The following is a 25288-nucleotide window of genomic DNA, read 5'->3' on the forward strand; positions in this document are numbered from 1 at the left end:
GACTTGGATTCTTCGCACTTGTTACCTGAATCTGAACTATATTGAACTTTAAACGATTACTTTTAATTGTCTTTCATCTATCCTAAATCTCATAACATCTTTTCTTTTCCGGACAGATCTCTTTCTTTCTTTTGAGCTGTATTTGCGATTCTTAACATTTGTCATATCTCATGTATTACAATGGCGTTCTTTTACTTTGAATAAGATCTTTTGTTTCCATAAACTTAAAATTGTAAATTGGTGAATTCTAGGATGTCCAGCTTGAAAATAACGCAAACCTCTAAGGATAATCCAAAACTTCTTTACGATGGCTTCTCTTATAGAAAAGGTAGGGAAATGGCCACAGGGCTGCAGGTCTCATGGAGATGTTTGTTCAAAAATTGTAATGCTTCCCTAAAAACTAATGCTAGCATCGATAAAATCACTAGCAAAGTATTAGCAAAACATAATCATCCCTCAGTTACTCATCAGACATCCTTTAATGTGGAGGATGAGAATGATGAGCAAAGCTCTTGTTTAAAAGAAACGATCAATCAATCACCTACGCCATCATTAACAGAAAGCTCAATATATGAGCCTGAAGGAAATAATACAGGGTTTTGTTCCACACCGGTGCAAGTTCTTGAACAGGAGAAATCCAATGTCAACGAGTTGTCTTCTTCACTGGTCGTACATACAGACGATGGTAACCAGGATTGTGAAAACGCCGCTCTTAGAGACGAACTTAAGAAGCTAAGAACAGAATGGGAGGCGGCAGTTAATAGGTCAATCGAGAACGATATTAAATTATTGAATCTTGCCGATAAATCTACCGCGGAGACTGGCGTCCAGACTGAGACAGAGAGCAGGATTGCTGACACAAATGAACCTGTAAATTGTTTATCAGGAGAGGAGGCTCCATCGGAGGCTGAGCAGCAAATGGAGGCTGTCCCCTATGGAATTATACAGGATTTGAAGGAAACTATTAACAAACTCAAAGAGGATAATAAAACTTTTACAGAAAAAATTCTACTGATGTCTACTTCAATAGAAGCTCTTGAGGCTGACAACTTGTTGCTCAGGAATGAGAAAATTTTAGAGAGGATAGAGACTGACAAATGGAGAGCTAGGTATGACGAGTTGTACATTAAATCAAGTGATAATCCCATGAATGATTCGTCGAGCATTGGAAACAATCGAGGAGGAGCTACTCCAGCTCCTGGGAGTCTCTCCAGCTCTTTTGCGACTTCTAGGAAGGGATGTGAGGTGTTGACTGAGTGTGAAGAAGCGGACGAGGCGCAGCTCCATATGATTAGTATCTCGCAAAATAGAAGAAGTTTATTCAATGTGTCAAACTCACGTCCGGATCAGGCCAAAGTTCATCGTCTTGTGAAAAACCGGGTTAGAGACTTCAAAAATTCAAGTTTCTTGTCTCACAAAACTACGTCACCCCCAGTAGCAATTAGAAACAGCTCAAGTCAAATAAATTTTGAGAAAATAACAATATTTGCGGACAGTCATGGTAAAAATATAGTGAATCTCACGGCAAAAAGAGAAGACTGTAAGGTGACAGGAATGATAAAACCAGGTGCTAAATTCGAAGATGTTGCTTCAAGCTGTGAGCATGAGAGCAAAAATATGTCAGATCGCGACTTGGTCGTCCTGATGGGAGGAGGAAATGATATGGAAAAATTTGGTGCAGAAAAATTTCTAAGTTCTTTAAAAAAATGCTTATATGACCTGTCGCATGTGAATATCATACTCATGAATGTGCCTCGTAGATATGATCTTCCAATTTCTTCTAACATTCATCATCAAATAGAGAGAACAAACTTAGAGATAGCTAGAATTTGTCGACAATTCAAAAATGTTAGGCTTTTAGATATTAGTAACATAGGTCGGCGTTTCCATACACGACACGGGCTACACCTCAACTCGCTGGGAAAGCGCTACATATCTGATTTTATAAGTGAAGCATCCATGCAGGCAATCAATGAAGTGGAAGATTCAATACCTTTAAACTTGAAATAAACGACAAGGCTTCGCTGAAAGCTGCCTCTTTTCGACAAGCAACTGAAACTGTTCTAAATGATGAGGCCTCACTTGTTATGGATGGCGGCAAGTATCAGTTATCAATAAACGACAATCAATTGAACATAGAGCTTGATTTTGACGATAACACTTCGTTGACAACAGACAAGAATGACTCAGAGTGGATTTTACTGGTTCAGAATAAAGAATTGAGAAACAGCTCTACCATGAATCTTTTTCTTATTAATATCTGTTCAATGCGGAACAAAGTAAACCAGATAGAGCTGATAGCTGAAAGTAGACAATTGACATCCTCTGCATAAACGAGCATTGGCTACATGAAGATGAAGTATCATTTTATGTGCCCACTGGTTTTACATTGGCCGACTCATATTGTAGGAATACAAAAACGCATGGTGGCTCATCTATTTTGATTAGAGACTCATGAGATTCAAGAGAATGGACGTATCAGATTTCACATCAGACAGCCTCTTTGAATTGTCTGCCATTAAATTATTGCCAGTGAATTGTATTATCCTATGTCTGTATAGAGCACCAGACTCCAATGTTAAGGATTTCCTTGTCAAGCTGGAGGAGCTACTAATATATATTACTTCTAAACCATATTCGTATGTTGTCTTAGCTGGTGATTTCAACATGAACATTAACACATCTGACTATGAGAAGACAGACGTAAAGCAATTTATAAATGTTCTAAGATCGTTTGATTTGTATAGCATGCACTCTCATCCAACAAGAGGTCATGCTTGTATAGATAATATTTTTTCTAACATTGATACTAATTCATATGATTGTGAAATCTATAAGCAAGACCTTGTATCAGATCATGCCGGAGTTTTGGTTCATATTCGTCAAGATAATTTTCTTCTCAAAGGGCCTAACCGACAGGATGACGAAAACAACTGTTGTTTAATAAGAGTAGTGTCTCCTAGTAGGTTATACAACCTAAGTCAATTCCTTTCAAGTCTGGACTGGTCACAGATATTCTATGTATGGGACGTGAACGAGGTAGTACAAAAATTTATGAATATACTGTCTCAATACCTGACGACGTTTTGCCCTATGAAAACCCACAAAAATAGAGCCAAGGACTCAAACATGCATGTTAATAGTTGGTACACTCCTGAACTCAAGACCATGAAGAACCACCTGTTAGTCTTGTATAAAATTTGGAAGATCCGAGGTGCCAATGAAGACAAAGAGAGATTCAAAGATTTCAAAAAACTTTACACTGAAGCGATTGCTAGGGCAAAGTTGTCACTCAACGACAAGCTGTTGACAGAATCTAACAATAAATGTAAAACAGCATGGAAAATCATCAACAATGAATCTAAACACAAGAATAAGTCATCAACTACAATCAACATTCCTCCTGAGAAACTGAATGATTTTTTTCTTAGTGCAGGAGTTCATGCTCAGGATATGTCTATCTCTACATCAGTTACAATGGAAGATATGCTGGAAAAATGTAATCTCATCAATTTAAAAAATGTGGCTGCACCAAGATTTGCATGGAAAGAGGTTGACATTGAAACGGTGAAGTCCATAGTGGGAAATCTCAGTTCCTCAAGAAGTGAGGATACCTTGGTCTTTCAAATTATACGGTGAAGAACATTATCGATTCGATTCTCCGTCCACTGACATGTGTAATTAATTTGATTATGATACTTGGAGCTTTTCCTGAATGCTTGAAAATGTCGATAATAAATCCAATCTATAAAAAAGGTGAAAAGGAACTGCCAGAAAGCTACAGACCAATAGCAATAGTCTCGATCGTAGGTAAAATCATTGAGGCATGTCTACTGAAACAGCTGTATGAGTACTTTGTAGAAAATAATTTGCTCAACCCCAATCAATTTGGATTTAGACCAAATCATTCAACAACTATGGCGATTGAAAAGGTTGTCAACTACATTCTTGAGAGCTTTGAAAGCCAATGTATGGTTGCTGGTGATCTACTGGACCTGAGTCGTGCGTTTGACTCCATGTCACATTCAATATTGTTTGAAAAGTTGAGATACTATGGTATTGAAGGTAGCGAGCTGACTCTGATTCAAAGCTTCTTGAGCAATAGACAACAGGTGGTAAAAGTAAATAATAAACTATCTAGCCCAAAAGCCGTGAAAACAGGCGTCCCTCAAGGGTCTGTTTTGGGGCCGTTTTTATTTCTAGTGTTCGTAAATGATTTCAGTTGTAATATACCATGCTTTTCAATATTGTATGCCGACGACACTACAATTCTCAATTCTGGTGCGAATGCGGAAAATCTTATTCATGACCTTGACGTTTCAACAAAAACCTCAAAAATATGGTACAATGCCAACAGCCTCCGTCTTAATGAGACCAAAACTGAGAGGATATTATTTTCCTTGAAGAGCAGAATAGATCCTAGCCTAAAAAACTACACGAAGCCGGTCAAATTGCTGGGCTTAATGCTGGACAGTAAGCTATGCTGGGAAGACCATATCGAGTTTCTTTGTAAAAAACTATCAAGAGTCACCTTTCTTCTACGTAAACTTAAACTATCAGTCAGCCCTGGAGTTTTGATGATGGCATACTACGGTCTCTTCCATTCACATTTAAATTATGGTCTCCGTTTATGGGGCAACTGCTCTTCTGCCAGCAGAGTGTTTCTATGGCAGAAAAAAGCCATAAGATGCATTGCAGGACTCAAATTCAACGAGTCATGTAGAGATGCTTTCAAGAAACTTAGCGTCCCAACCCTTGCTAGTATGTATATTATGTAAATCTAATTTACATGAAGGAAAATGAAGATAACTTTATGAAACAGCAAGAAAATCATGATCACAACACAAGAAATAAATTTGACTTGATAAAACCTTCTATAAGGCTGCACAAGACTTATAAAAGCCATAAATACCAGCAGATTATTCTTTTCAATAAACTTCCCTTAACAATTAGAAGTCTTCCAAGCAGCAAATTCAAGAGAATAGTAAAAGAACTGCTGAGACGTAACGCATTCTATACAATAGAGGAATATCTCGATAGTCAAATATTGCAATGTTAAATTTACACATGTTAACTTCAAAATGAGAATGAACTACTCACCTTGTTTTGCATGCTTGTACGGAATAACTTATTGTCGCGACTAATTTAAGACATTTTCTCATGGCATGACTGTACCTATTATAGCCTATTTATTTTTTATTTGTAGTTTTTAACTTGACACGATCCATATATATTATGTTATATTTGTTGATCAATAAACAATTCTATTCTATTCTATTCTATTCTATTCTATTCTATTCTATTCTATTCTATGTTTTGAGGAATTCATTGTTACGAATGATAAATTGATAGGAGCTTATAAATATTTTCTAATTCAAATGAAATAACTTTCGAAAAAATAATGATTGGATAGCCAATATTGAATTATTGTTGACCAAGAACTCAGTACATCGACAATTATTCATTCAACTAATTCTGTATTGATAAAATTATAATAATTTTCTCTATTGATATTCAATTTCATCAACTAATCATCAACTAACTGAAGAAAGTACTTCAATTCCCATGAATTTATTAATAGAATTATATATATCTAAAGTGTAGGTCAAATCTAAATTCACAAAGTGTTCGATTCTTGTTGGCAAGGTAGATGTTATTCAATGCAGAAATCATTGTTATTTTACTAAAAGTTAGGATAAAATGAATAGTTCTCTTCCAGGGGGATTTTTAACAACCCACAAAACTCATTTTTCATTTGAAGAAATAATATCAAAAAGGTGCATAGGACCTTACTTTTTTGTTCAGCTTGCCAAAATACCCCTCATTCCAATATTAAAATTTTCGACTGACTATACAGTGAGTCAATCATTCTATTAAGGCTTGAATAATTTTGAAATTTTAATTAAATAAAAATGTTAGAGAATAATTATCATGTAGATATCAACACGGTATTTAGATGAAAAATATTTAGATGTATTTCTTCTTCTATATACCGTGGATATCAACACCTTTATTTAAAGACATATTAACTGCATGCTTTCTCATATTGCCGATACAGCATTGATAAAACTGTAGACGTTCATTTAGCAGTCTCAAAGAACTGTTCTAGCTGAAAAATTAATAATACATGCCACGTGTAGGCTTATACATTGCATCAGTAAAACGAAGTTTGAAACTATGGTTTTCCTAAACATATGTTTTTGAGATAATTTCTTTGATGCAGCTGTTTCACATTCACCATTATAAATTATACAGAGTTTGTGAAAATAAAAATATTAATTTATTGATTACCAAAACAATACTATTATTATATTAATGATAATAATTAATTATTAAAACAATACTTCTATTATATCAATAATAATAATATTATCAAACATATCTATCAATTATCAGAACAATATTATTGAGGTTGAGTGGAATCAGGTAGAAAGCAATAATAGAACAGATGTTCTTTTTTGAATTTCTATCATATTATTTTGTTATTTCCAATGATTACAACATATGTTAGAATATTACATGTCAATAAATAAATTATCTCATTTCCATATGGCACTCTCTTTACCATGTTCATAACCTTACTTAATAGGATCCTTTTTCATCTTTTGAAACCCTTAGAAGCAAAATATCTCAAAATCCGTTCTTAGTGCGCGTATAGCATGTTTGAAGAATATTTGTGCAAAGTTTCAAGTCTGTAGGACAATTAGTTTGAGCTGTAGTGTGATTTTACATCAAAATCTTCGAAAAATGCCCTCTCCTGGACCACCCAGTGCTCCTGATCGAAATTTCTCTGCATAGATCTAATTTTTTTTGTAGCTGGACAAAAGAGTTCCTCATGACTTTGCTATGCAATGAGCGGTTAAAAAAGTACAAAATTTTGGGGGGGCCCCAGCTCCCTCAGGGGGGCAAATCTCTTAAAATCCTTTCTTAGTGGATGTTTTCAGGCTACCATAAACAATCGTGCAAAATTTCAAGTTTTTAGTCTCAGTAGTTTGGGCTGTGGTGTGATTTCAGTCTGTCGGGGCTTAGCCTTTTATAAGTATAGAGAAGATATGTACTAGGGAGGTTTATGTAAATAAATAGGGACAACTATTATTGCTGCATGAGTATTTATTACAATCTAAAAAAGGACGAAAACCAAGAGTACACAAAGCTCATATAAAAAATTAAATGTACACCAGTTGATAGTATCGCATATCACGATTTATTTATTGGAATAATCTAAGACAATCACTCCATCTATTTATATAAAAACTTCTTATTCATCTTTCCATAACAAAGTTGAAGGAACCCTGAATCTGAAGTAACCAAATTGTATTGAGTCTTGCTAAATTAGAAAGCCAATCAGAAGGAAGCTTACAAATCGTTCAAGGAAGAGATGACATTTTTCTGGAAATCACTTCTCTTTGGCTTGAGATCCCGATCTGTGAGGACGCACATGGAACTTAGGGTTCTTTCTTCCTATTAAATTTTAAATTTATTAAGCCAATCCCTTTTTTAAATGTGAACTATTTGTAATTAATGTTTATTTATCTGTGAACTCAGTGTTATTAAAGAGTTTTTAATTGTAATCTGTTCCCATAAATATATCTTTAATACTGAAAGAAATTCATAAGAAATCTGGACCACGCGCGAGCCCAGCAGAGATGAAAAGGACCTGCTTAATTAATTATTGGAAATAATTAATTTATTCTACAAGAACTTCAAGAATTGGGGAATTGATCAAAGCGCTATATAAATTAATTCAAGTTTAAAAAATTCGCAACGTATTGAGTGCTATCATATAGTCTATAAGAACGTTTTAGGAATTTATTTAATTTATGTAGGAAGCTTACTTCCATGCACGGCACGAACTCATAAACATCCTGAGATCATTGTATGATTAATTATTATTTGCTCATTGATTGAAGTTTGTCATGTTAAATCTACAGACCGAACAGGTTTTAAGTTGTAGAATTCTGAATTGACTTGAAGTCCATGTATCAGTCAGTATTAAATACAAATTTATAATTTTTAAAGCTCACAACGGTGAATGCTATTAAGCCTTGTGATAATCATTCAATTTATAGAAAAGAACTTATTTAAAGGAAATTATAGATATAAGAATATTTTATATACATTATTTTATGAGAATATATTTTGTGTTTTATGTCAGCATACAAAATCAGAGAAGTTTTTATTATATCCTAATTCATCTCGTTATATACAGTTTGAGCTGTCTTGGTACCAAGAAAAAATATTCTGCAGCACATAAAATTATTGAATCAATCAATATTGATCTTATTAAGAGCATTCAGTACTTATCATCCTTTGATGATAGTCATACTGGTCCGCCGGAAAAACCATATCGATAATTATATTAATAAGGTTCCAGTTATATCATATAAGGATCCAGAGAGCTTCAAGAACTGGCGTTGTAAGTTCTAAGGAATTTCAGAAGGATAAACTGGTTAATACCTGTATTCATAGCAGTGGCGCTTTGTGGATTTTTGAACTTGTAGGAGTCAAAAAGTATAAGTAGGGCTACAACCCCCCTCCCCAGTATAGTCGCAATGGAAAAAATCACATTGACTTTTTCTGCAATAGACAAATTCAAATGTTGTATGGATGCTGGCATATAAAGGTGCGTACAGATATAAGCGCCGCGATCATGAGCAATTCACTTTTAATCAGCTGATTATATCTGTATTTTTACAGGAACGGTAAGATATAGGTATAAAAAGCTTGACATCAGCTGATTAAAAGTGAATTGCTATTGATCATGTTCGCGGCGCGTATATCTGTACGCACCTTTAGGCCTACATAAACACAAAATGCAAGTTCACAACTCAAAATGATAAGTTACTCACATCATGGTCTACTTTTAATTTAATTCGATTCGTCGATCCTTCTTTGAAGCAAACATTTTGGTGACAGAGTCGTAGAATTTTGCTTCTGTCATCAATTTCTTGAAATACTGTTTTTCAATACACAGGGAAGCTAGTCCATTGAGCCGATTTTGATGGTTGAATTCCTAGTGTTTTTTTTATGCGTTTAAGAGCCGAAAAGGTGCGTTCGGCAGAAGCACTTTGTAGCTGGGATAGTGAGCACTAGATGAATTAGTCTGCTTTTACAATAAAAAAAAAAGTAAATTCGTATGGCTTTTGTTGGTGGGGAGTCCCTTGCGGGAAGGTCCCATCGCCTGAATATATCATTTAAGCCGTCAATGGGCCTTACGACTGTCATACTTCAGCCGGGACCGACAGTTTAACGTGCCCATCCGACAACACGGGAGTGATCTGGTTAAAAAACTTTTGGTTATGAGTGGGATTGAACCCGGGATCTCTGTGCTGCTACGCAAGCACTCTATCCACTAGACCACGGATCACTCCTGCTTTTTCAATGAATGTCCCTGTTAAATAATTGTCCACTAAATAGTCATTCAATTTAGAAATGCAGTTAATGAAGGAAGAAGAGGAGTAAATCACGACAACTCAGCCTCCAAACTATTTACATTGAAATATTGTCCGTGTCCGTATGGAGACTTCATTAAATGAAGTCTAATTTCGGTCTAATGAAGTCCAAATTTTGGTCTTGCAGAAAGCAGAAACATTGTCGGCAAGTCAATCGATTGGATCAAATATCGATTATTTCGTTTCGATAATCCATGTGGTTGAGGAGCTACTTACGAAGGACCTTATTCAATCATTCATATACGAGTAGTTCCTTCCGCGTCCACTTAGCATGCAGCGAAGCGCTAGTGTCGAATTGTAGGAATGGATTAGACGACTTCCTACAACGCTACAAGCTTTCTTAAGGTTCGAACCCACTAGAACGTATCATACCATGACCGTGCCCGTACCGACACATGCAAAAAAATATTCTTTGCATCATTTGATATGTAATGCACCCATTAGACCGTTCCGTCACCGGCCAAGCACGGACCGTGCCATGCACGTCCAGGTCAACATTTGTCGGCCAGTATATTTTGTCTGTGACGGAACGCTCCTTGCATGGCACGTGACGCCTGCAAACCCCGTTGTAACCGCGTATGCACCGCGTTGGTAACCAGTTCACCGCTACATTCTCTTGCTAACTGACGCGTTCCCAACAACTTCTGACCGGGCATCATACGCGTATCATACGCGTACCATACGCGTACCATACACGTAATGTACTGGCATAGAACGCTGTTGATCCGTTGTAGTGGGCATAGTTGTTATTTTACGTGCCTGGCATGGTCTGACACGGTCCGTGTCTGGTACGTTCTAGTGGGTTCGAACCTTATGTTGCAAAACCTTACTGCTCCGTATCTTTCAATTCCGTATTTTCTATAATATTTTGATAGGTATTCGCATGCTCCTATAACCTATAGATACACGGTGAAGACATTATTATTATTCTGTATCAAAGTGTAGGAACTTCCTCACTTCCTACATGGAGGAATCGCCCTAGATTCATAGCGAGCGTTTTAAAAATCAACTAGAAAAAACCATAGTTGGTCTTCATTATTCTCGATTGGATACATGATTACTGGTAATTTTTCATCAACTATCCTTTTGATTTCCTTATTGGTACTCTTCAAGAACTTCACGGAAGCAGCGGTAAGAATTAACGATCACCAGTCATTGAACCCTGTGGTGTTTAATCATATTTGGAAAATTCATGCATCTACCACTGAGCTAGAGCTGCGGTTTGAACCCAGCAATTTTGTGAGCCGGACGGCCTTAACTTTCTGCGAATTTATTCGCAAAGTAGGGACTTTAGCGACCGCTCTTACAAATATCAAAAACACCATACCACATATGAATGGTTGGCAATCTGAATCTTTACAGTGTATAAGTGTTCCATACAGTGCGTTCAACCTGTGGATTACGCGAGTTCAGTGTAGTGCAAATTAGGTCACGTTTGTGAAATTCGCAATGGCCCCAATGGAGAATGCTAACCAAAATACTACCCCCCCGGCTTCCACAGCGGGTAACCAGGATTTGGAATTTTCCGTGAAGATGGAACAAATAAAAACAGCCCGTGTACAATACCTCATGAACATCATTGACTCAGTGAAACAGTTCAATGGGGAGGTGAAAGAATTGGAACTTTTCCTAGAAAGAATGAATGCAGTTTATGCCCAATATTAGTCGCGAACTCTATAGACGAGGTAACAAATGCCAACATTCATGCATACTTTTTGTCAAGAATTAACGTTTCAGTGTTAGTAGACATAGGAGCATCATTTAGCTCGACTTGGACATTTGTACGTCAAGCTCTCAAGGAACATCATGCAGGCGCGCGGAAGTCAGTCACTACGAGTGCACTCAGAGTATTAGAATTACGACGGGAAACTAGTGAGTCAGTCTCGGAATTTGCCAAACGGTTGGCTTATGCGATGAAGGGTCTTAGATCGCGAATTTTGGACTCAAGTGATAGCCAGGATGAAAGCGTATAGAGAACAAACATTTATGACGAATTGGCTTCAGAAATACTACTACAATCATTGCTATGAGATCAACAATCATCACCTATGAGAGGACATCAATACAATCAACAACATAGGTAATCACAGCCAGTTTCCCAATGGAGGAGGAACGAGAGAGGAACGGGACAGGAGAGGAGGCCACTGCGGGAACGGGATGGAAAACCAGCAAGACCTCGCCGGGAGTGTTGGGAATGCAAAGAGGAAGGACATTTCGCTCGAGAATGTCCATATATCTATCGCAGAAAAGCGGCAGAGAGGAATTACGCTGAGTATGAAGAGCCAATGTAAGTGAACGCGATAAGAAGACATGCGGGAAGTAGGAATTCTGAGTCTGAGTCAGACGGAGGATGGACATCTTATTCATCGGATGGAGGAAACAGCAGCTATGGTCGTCAGAATAAACGCTCTCAAAGAAAAGACTGGCCGGAGTTGGGAAAACCAGGAGAACCTAACGTGAAACCTAAAGGTGATGAAAAACAAGATTGAAAATTAGTCACGGAGCATATAGGCAGTGAAAGATATAAGAACAAATGTAAGAAAGGTAAACTGCCTATATTTTTAGTAGAAGAGTGAGGAGTGAAATGCTTATTTCATACAGGCTCAGATAGCATATTGTTGTCATTAGAAGCAGCTAGTAGAATCAATGCTGATTTGGAAATTGAAAAGTGTATGTGCAGAATGGAAACTTGAACTGGGGAACAAGCACTGGGTGGCGAAACTGAATTAAGCTTAATCATACTAACAGGAATAAAAGCATCCATGTGTGTGCATGTGACAAAGTTTGTGAGTGATAAATATGATATGATAATCGGCTGTGATCTAATGGAAAAAGTGAAAAACGTGCCTTCATATAAAAACGGACGTTGGATAATTAAGTTAGGGAGGAAAAGCTATCACACCACAGAACAATTATCCAGGGAAGAACATTATCTAATGGGATCTGTTATTCGAGAAGAAGGAGATAATATTGCGGAACGTGTGTTGTGTGAATTTGGAGACACATTATATGAAGAGGGCCAACCCTTAACGACTACAGGGAGAGTGCAACATTCGATCGAACTAAATTCAACTGTACCGGTATATGTAAAACCTCGCAGATATCCCCATGCAATGAGGAATATAATAAAAGAACACATTCACGAAATGAAAGAACAAGGAATAATACAGAATTCAGTGTCACAGTATTGCAGTCCTTTATGGATAGTTCCAAAGAAAGTCGAGCCTGGAAAGGAACCAAAATTCAGGGTAGTCGTGGATTTTCGTGAATTGAATAAACGAACAACGTTAGAAAGATACCCATTACCGAGACTAGAGGATATGTTGGACAGAATGTCCGGTGCAAGAGTGTTCAGCACATTCGATTTGAAAGCTGGATATCATCAGATTAAAATGAATCCTCGTGATATGGAAAAAACAGCATTCAGTTACGAAAGAGGACACTATGAATTCACTCGCATGCCTTTTGGCTTGAAAAATGCTCCAGCGACCTTTCAACGGCTTATGGACGAATTTCTTGAAGGATTGGATGAAGACGCAATCCAAATCTATATGGACGACATAGTAGTTTTCAGTAAAAATCTTGAAGCACACAAAAACATTTGAAATTACTCTTCAAACGAATAAGAGAATTTGGATTAAAAGTCTCAAAGGAGAAATCTGAGCTGTGTCAGTCAGAAGTAAGATTCATGTGACATATTACATCGGAAAGTGGAGTGAGATCGGATGATAGGAAAGTGAGTGGGATCAAAGAAATACCTATACCTAAAAATGTAAAAGAAGTAAGAACCTTTTTAGGAATGTTGGGTTATTATCGGAAGTTTATAAAAAATTTCGCCCAGATGACGGAACCGTTAACAAAACTACTTAAAAAAGGAATCAAATTTGAAATAACAGGTGATGTGAAGGATGCAGTCGCAAAGTGTAAGGAAGCGATCTGTACAGTTCCGGTACTCAACTTCCCTGATCTACAGAAACCTTTCACACTGACAACAGACGCCAGCATGGAAGCTATCGGTGTAGTTTTATCACAGGGGGATAGACCCGTTGCCTTTGCTAGTAGGAAATTAATACCAGCTGAAAGACTTTATAGTACTATTGAGAGAGAATTATTGGGCATTGTATGGTGTGTAGAGAATATTCGTCCCTATCTGTATGGTAATGAGTTCGAATTGCTAACAGATCACATGCCATTACTCTGGGTAGATAAGTTGAAAGAAACTTCAGCAAGAATAACAAAGTGGAAGGAGAAATTAGCTGTGTATAATTTTAAAATCGAGCATATCAAAGGAATTGATAATGTAGTCGCAGATTGTTGTCGCAAGAAACATCAACCCATTGTCAGTTGATTCAGAGGAGGAAAATGTTATTGACCAATATTTGAGAGAACCGGCGACGAACGAATGGAGCCCAGCATCATTTAACATGGAATTATTGGATGCTGACGAAAGGAATGAAATGGAGGTATTACATGACATCATTAATAATTAGCGGAATCAACTCATTCTAGAGAAAAAAGAAGAAGGAATTATTGAAACACAAATACATAGGTTCGGCCCTATTAGAAAGACGACAATTAGTATTCCACCGGAAATGTTAGATGATGAACTTAGCAGTACAATTAGACAGTTGACAACACAAGGGAAAATATATTATGTATACTCAGAAGACCAGCTATTTGTGGAAAAGATCAAAGAGCTCTATAAGGGTGTTGAATGGAATAGAGATATCAAAATGATCATGTGCACCAAAAAGGTAGGAACGGTGGAGGATAAGGAACGTCGAAATGATATTATCAGACAATATCATACTGGGAGAACAAATCATCGAGGAGTGAAGGAGACAGTTGAACATCTTAAAAGACAATACTTCTGGCTGAATATGATAAAAACAGTAAGTGATATTCTAAGTCGATGTGTGACATGTGAGCGAGTTAAATATGATAGAACACTCTACAGAACACCATTACAGTTAACTCCAACACCCGAACAACCTTTCCATACTGTAGAGGTGGACGTATTCCATTATAATAAAGAGAAATATCTCACTTTAATCGATCGATTCACCAAATTGGCAACTGCTTGGACACTCGAGAATAAAACAGCTGACTGTCTAGTTGTGAATTTAATACGATTGTTTGGATTATATCAGACTCCCCACCAATTAGTTATGGATCGCGGAAAAGAGTTCTGCAATAACCATGTGAAAGCCGTACTTCAAGAATATGGAATTGAGAGTCACTACACAACAACGGGACACCCGCGATCTCATGGGATGATGGGGAAGATTGCACAGTAAACTAACGGAACATCTTCATCTCCTGGAAGCAGATAAGCTTATCGCAGGCAAGGAAGCCATGGCAAGAGCGATATTTGCCACCAATAATAGCATACACTCGACCACGGGAGTTACACCGTTAGAATTGAAGGATCATCAGGAAGTGCAGGAACCAGTCAGACAGAAAATATGTGACGACAAACTCGTTAGAGTCACACATTATAATACGAAAGCAGAAGAAATTGAAAGGAAGATTCGAGTTGGAGACAAGGTGTTTAAAAAGAATCACTACAAAAGGAGAAAGACTGATCAACGATTTGTGGGTCCGTATGTGGTTCAGGCTCTACTACCACGGAATCGGTTAAAGTTGAAGAAGGTGAATGATGTGTCATCGCGGCATGAAATAGTTCACATGCAGCAAATCAAGAGATTGAAAAGACATTCACATGACAATCACAGAAGATATTTTTTTTTTGTTGTTTTTCCTCTTTTCTCTTTTTCATATCATTGTTTGTAAACTTATTTTTTTTTTGTTTTGTGAATCTTGGTGATAGTAGAGACTGGGGGGAGTCCCCACGGATTTCACATCGACATGCCATGCTTGTTACTAACCCTCTGATCCTAGTTTAAGCGAATGCTATTTGTATGCAACTAAATTTGCCACAGGTGTCTGGCTTATTCTCAATTTATACCACTCGACCAATTATTTAGGTTGCCGACTAGTAAGTACCAAAGAACCTAACCTCAAAAATTATTATTCTATATTATTAATTAAATAGCAATAATATTTTCCTTTTCATTTGTCTGTTCAAAACTGTAGCCTGGATACCCGTTATTATCTAATCTCGAGTTTGTTGACATCGTATCTAGCGATAGCAATACAGCTGTTTGCTTGAAACCTATAAATTCTTTCCATTCAATGATTTTGATAACTATTTAAAATATCTTCTTATAATTTATATATTTTTGTGATTTATAAATTTTTATGTATAGGCTATGAACATTCTCATTGTTTGAGTTCTAATTAGGCATAGATGACAAGGATAGCTGCTCCTACTGGCGAACAAGTGAATTTTATTCCACTTTTATGCCAGAGGTTTCATTTCCAGCACTTGCGCTTTAGATTTCACTTGTTCGTGTTAAAAGTTGAAAGGAGACTCATAATACTAGGTTGAGGTACATGTAACTGCAAACTTTGTAATGGTTTGGTTCTTTAGGTAATGAAGTTTGAATTGAATTGAATTTCACAGTGATTTCACAAAATTTGACCAAATATTATTCCTGCCATATGTGAAATCAGTGATCATAAAGTAATCTTATATTATCCTATACTATTAAAAGAGCAACTTCTGTTTATATGTTTAGATGTTTGTATTTCACCGGATCTCGAAAACGGCTCTAACGATTCTCACGAAATTCAAAACATTGTAGGTTTATAATATAAAGATTCAACTGCACTAGGTCTCATCCCTGAGAAAACTCGCTGAAGGACATGGAAAGGATAACAATTATTCATCCTTGGGAAAACAGATGATAATTTCGTCGTCTGTCGAAACCGAAGATGCGTGTGGGAGAGAAACTGAATTATTTCCAGCTGTGTAATCAATCAGCAAGAAATATTATCTAGAAATTTTCGTGTCAAAATTATGACTCAGCTGTTGAACTTTTGTAATCATTCAATGAGGTACTTAGTGCCGGTTGCAAAAAAGCCGGGTTATTTTAAATCTCGATTAATTCCAGTAGATCCATTTTTTTGAAATGGTCTTCTCTGATTTGGTTCACGTGAAGTTGATCAGGATTAAAATTTAACCGGTTTTTATGAAACTGGGCCTTTGTGAGGGAACTTTTTGCATTCCTCTGGGAATTAATCTCAATTTACTGTGATTAGATAGAACATTTCTGTATGAATGTTATTACAATTTTTTCTTTTGTAATAGATTTTTTATGCTTTTGTACTCCAGAGCGAAGCTCGGTCCCCGATATTGTATAATATGTAATCGAAGAAAGACGTGACATCTAGGATAAGCTAGGTGTCCTTCTAGGGCGTCACGGCAAAGAGACGTCCCAGTATTGATGAAAAGTTGAAAAATATTCAGAAAAGTGATTATAAAAGGCATGTAGGATAATTTTAACTCCACCAATAAATGATATTTTATCAAGTGCTTATCTATTAGAAAAAACCGAGTAAACTGATAAAATAATATTATTTCATAGCTTCTCATTCCAATTCAAGAATTGCGAAACAGTAAGCAATAGTTCAAATATTATAGTAAGATTCTCTTTATTCATTTATAGTAAGATTCTTGCTGTATCATCCATGCAGCAAACCAATTGAATCTTCAATATTAGGGGCTATTAATGAAAAGAATGCTTGTTCTTTGATATATGATTATTATATTTCCATAATTTTTTATAAGTCTAAGATTGTTGTTGATAACAAGTGAATGATGAAATGATTCGAGAAGACATTATACACAACAATAGACTTACATATATATATTACCTTGGATCTGAGTCAGAAGAATTTAAGCATAACCTGTGTGTCTCTGCAAAGTTCCCTGGAAATTCTAGATGAATGACACAGCAGGATCTTCTATTACTAACTTGAGAGTAGAATAGCACGGAAACGCTGAATGGCATACTGTCAATGAACTAAGGGGGAAAAGGAAGTAGATCCAATCTGAGCTTCAATCAATATCAATAGGGACTTGAATGTTCAATCTCCGACTCTTGAATGCAGTTCAGACTACAGATGGGTCTATGTAAAAATTTTCATCATAGCCTATTTCATTTCTTCCGCTCAATACATTGAGATCTGGATTTGAATTGAAGCACACATGCATATTTCAAAGATGCGTGCATCCTACACAGTCATAATATTCCATTTATAAAGTGAAAATTGGAAAAGCCAAAGCTTGCCACAGACTGATCGGAAACAGTATTCAAAACAGGAAAATAGTGGATTTTCCCTGTTATATTTTCTTGTTCCGTTTCGGATCAGCATCCATCTTTCTCTAAACTCTATTGTATATTGTTACATATTATTATTCCACTTACAACTCGATTACGAGGTGAATGCATGAGTAGTAGCCTACACATGAAAGTAATCTGAATAAATTTTAAATAAAGTCTAAAACTGGCTTTCTCATCAACATTCAATTCATTCACATCATAATTTGTGGAAAATAGATCATTCAAAAAATTCATCATAATTTGTGAAAAATGGATAGTCTAGTTAAATATATTAACCAACAACAGAAATCCATGATGTAAAGCAAAGTAATATTATGGATTTGTTATAGATTGTGAATCCCACCCAAGGATCCAATGACCAAAGATTCTGATTCATCTCATAAGGATACCATTACTAAGCAAATTAATAAATAACCCTCTTCTTGCATTTCTTTTACATATTTACATTTCCATAAATGCAGCAAGTAATAGTTATCATACATCATAATACAAACAATGTTCTGTATGCAATAATGAGCTTCTGCTGCATTAAAATTAAGGATGAAAATATCCTTTTCCATTCGAGTAGGTTTTTTCAATTTCTCTAGAGCCATACTTCCTCGTAGACAATCTTCATTCTCTACCGACTCTAACCGTTCTCTTGCAACATGTTGCCACGTTGCTCCGCCGCACACTCTTATGAATTGTTGTCCCATCTATATGGAGGCCATCCTATGCTTCTTCTGTAGGTAATTGGTTGCCAGTCCAAAATCGCTTTTGCTCATCTTCCATCGATTGTCCTTACAATGTATCCAGCCCAATTCCATTCGCTCCACTAATTTTATCTTCTCCACATCTTCCATTCTTGTTTGAATTCTTATCCATGATTTTGACTTCCTATCTGTTTGCTTGACTCCTATGATACTTTTCTACATCCCTCTCATAGTAGTTCTGAGTTTTCTAATTCGTTATGTGTTTGAAGACCACGTTTTATTCATGTTTTTATTATTATATCATCAACTGACCTCCTATTAGGGGGTATTTGGACTTATCAATATCGTAAGTCAATGAAATACAGAACATAAATACATGAAAAGTCAATATATATTTTTTTCTCTCCAAACCCCATCTCGACGCTCGTAGTTTAGAACATAAATACATGGAAAGTCAATACATTTTTTTATTATTTATAATCAAAAGCTGAGGACCCAGTACTGACCCCTGGGGGACCCCGCTTCTCGTCTTCATCCATTCTGAATGGAACTCATGGGTATGAGAGTCAATGACAACCTGCTGATACCTTTCGTTGAGGTTGGAAAAAAAACATCTGAACACGGCGCCATCGAATCCATACAATTGCAGCTTTTTCAACATGATCTCTACATTGATAAGGTCGAATGCCTTTGAGAGATCGGCTATCGAACCATTCACTTTGAATTTTTTATCAACAGATGTTGGACACAGTTTCATAACCATACAGCTTTACTGGTAGATTGCTGGTCTGTGCCAACTTCCTCTTGCAAAATCTGGATCTTAGTGGGAAGTTGTACTTTTTGAGCATAGACTAACCTATTGCAACTCTCCTATAGTAATGTCGCCCCATACTATTACTGAGGATGATTTATTTCCACAAACATAATGAAGAAATGACCCAGAAAACTCAAATAGAATAATTATTGAACGGAATTCCAAATTAAATGCTGTCAATCACCTCGAAAACCTATATTTATAATAAATGCAATTATTCAAAGCATTCAAAAAAAATTCAATTACTCATTTATATCCATATAATAGGATGTTCTTCACTTCCATAATGTGGATTTCAGTGTGATGAATCCTATAACATACAATCAACAAAAATGGTGAGAGCGCTGAATAGCAGCTCCCTATTTTATTTGGAGCGGGACAAATTATACTGTAACCTTGAATTGGTGCTATTAGGTTTATAAAACTTTGATGCTGTGTTCGACAAGCCAGTGACAATTGCATTCGAGTTTGGAAAGGAATTTGGGAGAAATTCCATCAATTTCTGAGTCGTTTGAATAGTGTAAACTGCAATTGAGAATCCACCCCGCAGTCTTCACAAAGCAATGCAGAGCAAATTGGATGAGTCTCAAAACGGCGAATTCCATTCATGGATTAATTTTCATTACGAGGGTTTGTGGTCAACCATGATAACGCCTCTTGAATACAGATCAACGGTCATATAATTAGTTCATTGTTGTGAATTGATTTTGCAGAGCCCGACTCTGAATACAAAGTCAACCGTCCCACATCCATTCAAAATAGCTTGTGACAGTGCAAAGGATTATTTCGAAAGTTTCTGGATGATATTCTTATGAGCATGGCAGGATGCTCAGGATAGACTTACAAGCTTCTAAAAGAAAGTTTCTGTGGCGAAGTTTCCTCGTGAGCCGACTTAAGAAAAGGGGTAAGCGGGTTCTATTAAACAATTCAAACTTCCTCCACTTTTGAAATTTTTATTGGGAGAAAACTTGCAGAGATTCTATCCAATCTCTTGACTGGGGAATTGAAAAAGCCGGTAAGCTCAATCTTATTGTGGAACAGACCATTTCTAATGTTTCTACACAGATTATTTTTGTATTCTTGTAACTCTAATGTTTTTACTCATTCACTTGGACTCGAATAAGACAAAAATAGCCGTTGAACTTGATAACTTCAAAGGAGAAATAAGCATTTGAGGAGGATAAAATCCCCAACAAAAATACGAGGAGCTCTCAAATAAATGTAGAACACTATAATAACTCTAGACTAATATGAATATGAAGATTCATATATTAAACAATAAAATATGGATAAATGTGAATATTCCTTCCTCTATTGAATACTATCAGTAACTTATTGCTCGTATAATGATGATGTTTTCCAATAGTGATACTAGTTAGTAACCAGCCACAACTTTATGATAATTCAATCAAGTTTAGGTCCAGAATGATAGAAATAATCGAAAACCATGCTTATTGCCCTTACTATTCCATAATGTTTCGTGTAGTAGGGCAAACCACTGATGACATTATCGAGTCTTCAGGTGACTTAAAAATTCTGGAACAATAATAATATTTCTGGTATGGTAATCGATTCTGCAGATGCCCAAATACTGTATGTTCATACTGATACTTGTCATTAAAAAAGATGAATGATTAAACTGTATGATTAAGCATATTAACCATTGATTTATGAAAGGATGTGAAGAAATAGAACTAACAAAGTGATACTTGCATACTAAAGTTTCAAGATTCGTTAGGTGGATGTTCTAGGATATTTCATCCCTGGAAGCTTTTATATTTATATATTTATATATTTATATATTTATATATTTATATATTTATATATTTATATATTTATATATTTATATATTTATAATTTATATATTTATATATATTTATATATTTATATATATTTATATATTTAATATTTATATATTTATATATTTATATATTTATATATTTATAGAATGAACCTAGAATGAATTTATTTTTTGTAATGGTTTTTCTTATAGCTTTATTAAATTTTGTTTTATATGGAACACAAATATATTCTTTATATATATATATATTTTATATTTATATATTTATATATTTATATATTTATATATTTATATATTTATATTTATATATTTATATATTTATATATTTATATATTTATATATTCATATATTTATATATTTATATATTTATATTTATATATTCATATATTTATATTTATATATTTATCAATTTGTGTTCCATATAACACAAAATTTAATAAAGCTATAAGAAAAACCTTCACAAAAAATAAATTCATTCTAGGTTATAGGACAACAAATAATGCATTCGAACTGATAAAAAAGAAATCAAATTTAAATGTACAGCAAGATAAGTTTAAAAAATCTGGTATCTATGAACTTAGATGTAGTGATTGCAACAAATTCTATATCGGGCAAACGGGTAGAAATTTCCATATCAGGTTTCGAGAACATATCCAAGCACTAAAATCTAAAAATTATACACAAAAGTCGGCATTTGCTGAACACTTGATAGATTCAGGCCAAAATTTTACAGATATAAATTCCAATATGAAAATACTTAATCATGGTAATAAAAGTCAAAAACTGAATGTCAAAGAAGAATTTCATATTTATAAAGCAGCAAAATTAAACAGAGATGAAATAATAAACTTGATCCAATTAGACACCAATAACCCCATTTTTGATAGAATCATGCGAATTTGAACCCAAAATTTACAGTCCTAGTTCATAAAAACATATGAATACACTAACATATGATCAAAATAAGAGTCTTCCATTAGTATTTATTTATTTAATTCATATCACTTGAAAATGGCATAATTGACCGAAACATGTCGTGATAAAATATTTTTAAAAAAGGGTACTGAGATTTTCAATTATTTTCTTTATATTTATATTACAAGTAGCCCTATACAGGAAAGAGATTATATATTTATATATTTATATATTTATATATTTATATATTTATATATTATATATTTATATATTTATATATTTATATATTATATATTTATATATTTATATATTTATATATTTATATATTTATATATATATATATATATATATATATATATATATATTTATATATCTTAAATATTCATTCAAATCGTTTTTAAAATGAAATCTCATCAATTTAATATCCATATAAATAATATCAAGTGACAAGAGAGAATTTTGAGCACCTGAGTTTTCGAGACTCTTGAACAAATTTGATAAGCCTCCATGTTCAAGTTATACTGGTTGAGAGTCGTTATTCAAATTAATGCATCTGTCATTTTTAGTCGCCATTTAAGTCTCCTCGTTCAAATTCCTCGTCACGCAGGAGTTTGTGGCAATTGTTGGACGATTCAGCTGGTATCTCTCTTAATTCAAAGTTGATGAATGGGTCAGACTTGGATGGGTTTTTGTAGTTTCTGGAAAATAAGTCTTGTTATAAAAGTATATATAGTTTTCCATTCAGATTCAAATGTGTCAGTTCTTAAATTAATAATTTTCCTCTTCAAATATGATTCCAATTGCTCAATCTCGTTTTCTCAACTGATTTTTTCTTTCAATAGCTACTATGAAAAGAGCGATTACAAGCAACTTTAAGGTCTATGTCAACAATATAATTGATCAGAACAATGATAGTCGCATCAGAGAACAATATATTCATTGAAAGAAATGTATTCTATTTTCTTTTCACTATCTGGTTGCTCTGACTGACAAATTAGAATTGAAATTCAACTTTGTGAAGCTTCAATATTTTCTTATCAATCTGTTTGGCAATAATTCTTATCTTATCAAAATACTGTAATTATAAATAATTATTGAAGGGAATTAATTGGAAGTGGTAGGCAGAATATTCGTGACTGAATACCAGTTTTCTCCAATTACTCAGGTTATCCATTCAATTGATAAGTTCAGTCAAAAATAAATCAACACTCAGTTAATATTATCCCCTTGGGTTTACTCATTCCTTGATCATTGATATTTCAGGCATTGATGAGAGATGGCTACTGTCAACGGAATAACATTACAGTATCAGATCATGAATAATATTATTATTCTCCTCTCACGATTTTCAATTACAATAACTATATCGTTTTCCAATTCCAATTGATTCCCACTTCATTCGACAGATGACAGATCAATCGAAAGTTCTCGTAATTGGAAAAGAAGCTTGCGTATGCGGGATAAATATTTGATCGCAAAATGAATTAGATTTTGAAATATTTTCACCTCAATTCACTATGGCAATGTACAATAAACAACATTAATCAATTTATTGATGAAAACAACTGGTGAAATAATTTGCCCTTTCATTGGCAATATCGTTGAAAAAGAAATATCATGCACATTAAATCAATCATTCTAAACATAACATGGAATAATAGTTGAAGAATTTTCCGATGAATTTGTATGGAAGAGAACAAAACTCATCACATGAATAGCAAAGCATCATTCTGAATGAAGTTTGTAAGCTTTTCCCTGAGAAACATACGACATCGATAAGCTCACTTGCTCAAAAAAGTGAACATCATGTTTTTCCAACCTGGGTTTTTTCACAGCATTTGAATTTTCTACCAGATTCAATTTTGCAACGAGTCATTGATGACACTCTCTTCGATCGATGTTTGAGTAAATGAAACAACGTTCGTGTTGAATTTGAATTACTCGTGTCCACGTGTGATGATTTTCTCATCACGGACTGTGAAGCATTTTTGATGTGGAACCCAACTGACAGTGGAGCTGTGGCTGGAATGGCCTACAGTTTGGAGTGAGTTTTAATTGTACGAATGACAAAATAATCCTGTCACAGGGCTCCTACCCTCCATCAGTAATGATTGTGATTATAATAGATCATACCAAGTCCTGAATCACTGACTATAGCTGCTTATTATCTTTGTTTTGCAGGGATATTTGTACTGCTTCAATGGTGATTCTTCGAACTCGAACCAAAGAAGTAACTCAATCCTGGGAAATTTAAAAAAATGAACTATTGGAATTCTTCCATTTTTGAGGTAGGTTGATGCAAATCGAATACTAATTACTACAAACAAAGTACACATATAGTTCATACTATGATATATCGTCTTTCAATGTCATTGCCCAGGGGTGAAACATGATAGAAAGGTGAAGGTGCCTCCAAGTTTGAGAGAGTTAGAAATAACGCATGGATTCAAACGGGTCAGAAGCTCAGAACATACAGCTCCACTGCTTCTACCCAAATCCAGCACGCTCATGAATTCAATAACATACATTTATAACATACATCAATGATACATCTGAATGAATAATATATCATTAAATATTATGGATGGAATTATGGTTAAATGACACACTAACAATCAAATTAAAATCAAATCAATTTATTTTCCACATTGCATTACAAAAAAAATGTAAAATTTCATAAATTCAATTATAAATAGAATACATAAATTGAAATAGAAAATGATACATTATTACATTAATGCTAGTATATAGATGGCGTGGAATTCCCCCAAGAAGACTATCTTACGTCTGTGAATGAGGGAGAGTTCTTGCATGAAAATAGAGTAACATGTATTCATGTAGCACATCTGTGCTATGAAGTATTAACTTTATGTTTTATACAACCCATATAAATAGAAAAAGTAACTGCTGTTCATAGTTTATTCAAAAAATACATCATCAATAGCAGAGCAGAGTTAATTATAAATTTACAAGTGGGTGAGTAAGGGAACCTAAGACCAGCAATGAAGTGAAAAAGTTATATTTTAATTAAATTGAGCTGGTGATTTATACTAGATGTACGGTGAATGGAGCAGTTCCTCACTTCCAATCCAGCCTATGCCAAAAAGCCACTCGACCAACCTCTTTTATAGACCACGTCGCTGCAATCCTCACCCTCCCTGATGACGTCCGGCAAATTCCTATAGATAATTTGAGCTAGGTAGCTCAATAATCCAATAATACATTGCTTGATCATTCAATTCAAAGAATTGTGAATCATACAGATTGTACATTGCATGAGATATAAAATGGGTATTACATACGAAATTCCGACCCAGTTGTTTGGTTTTCGTTAATAAGCAGTTTCTCAGTAATAAAATAGGAAC

The 25288-nt window shown here is 34.9% G+C and overlaps 1 protein-coding gene across 3 annotated transcripts in view; it reads left to right on the forward strand.

The window, feature by feature from the left end:
- Positions 1 to 25288, forward strand: part of LOC111057564 (neuropeptide CCHamide-1 receptor) — a 169990-nt gene that overhangs the window by 131366 nt on the left and 13336 nt on the right. For all 3 annotated transcript variants that reach the window (XM_039438839.1, XM_039438846.1, XM_039438831.1), the window contains exon 2: positions 24105 to 24211. The gene's annotated coding sequence lies outside the window, so the exon portion shown is untranslated. The remainder of the gene's footprint in view (positions 1 to 24104; positions 24212 to 25288) is intronic.

This window comes from Nilaparvata lugens, chromosome 1 (assembly GCF_014356525.2).
Source record: "Nilaparvata lugens isolate BPH chromosome 1, ASM1435652v1, whole genome shotgun sequence".
NCBI classification, from domain to species: Eukaryota; Metazoa; Arthropoda; class Insecta; order Hemiptera; family Delphacidae; genus Nilaparvata; species Nilaparvata lugens.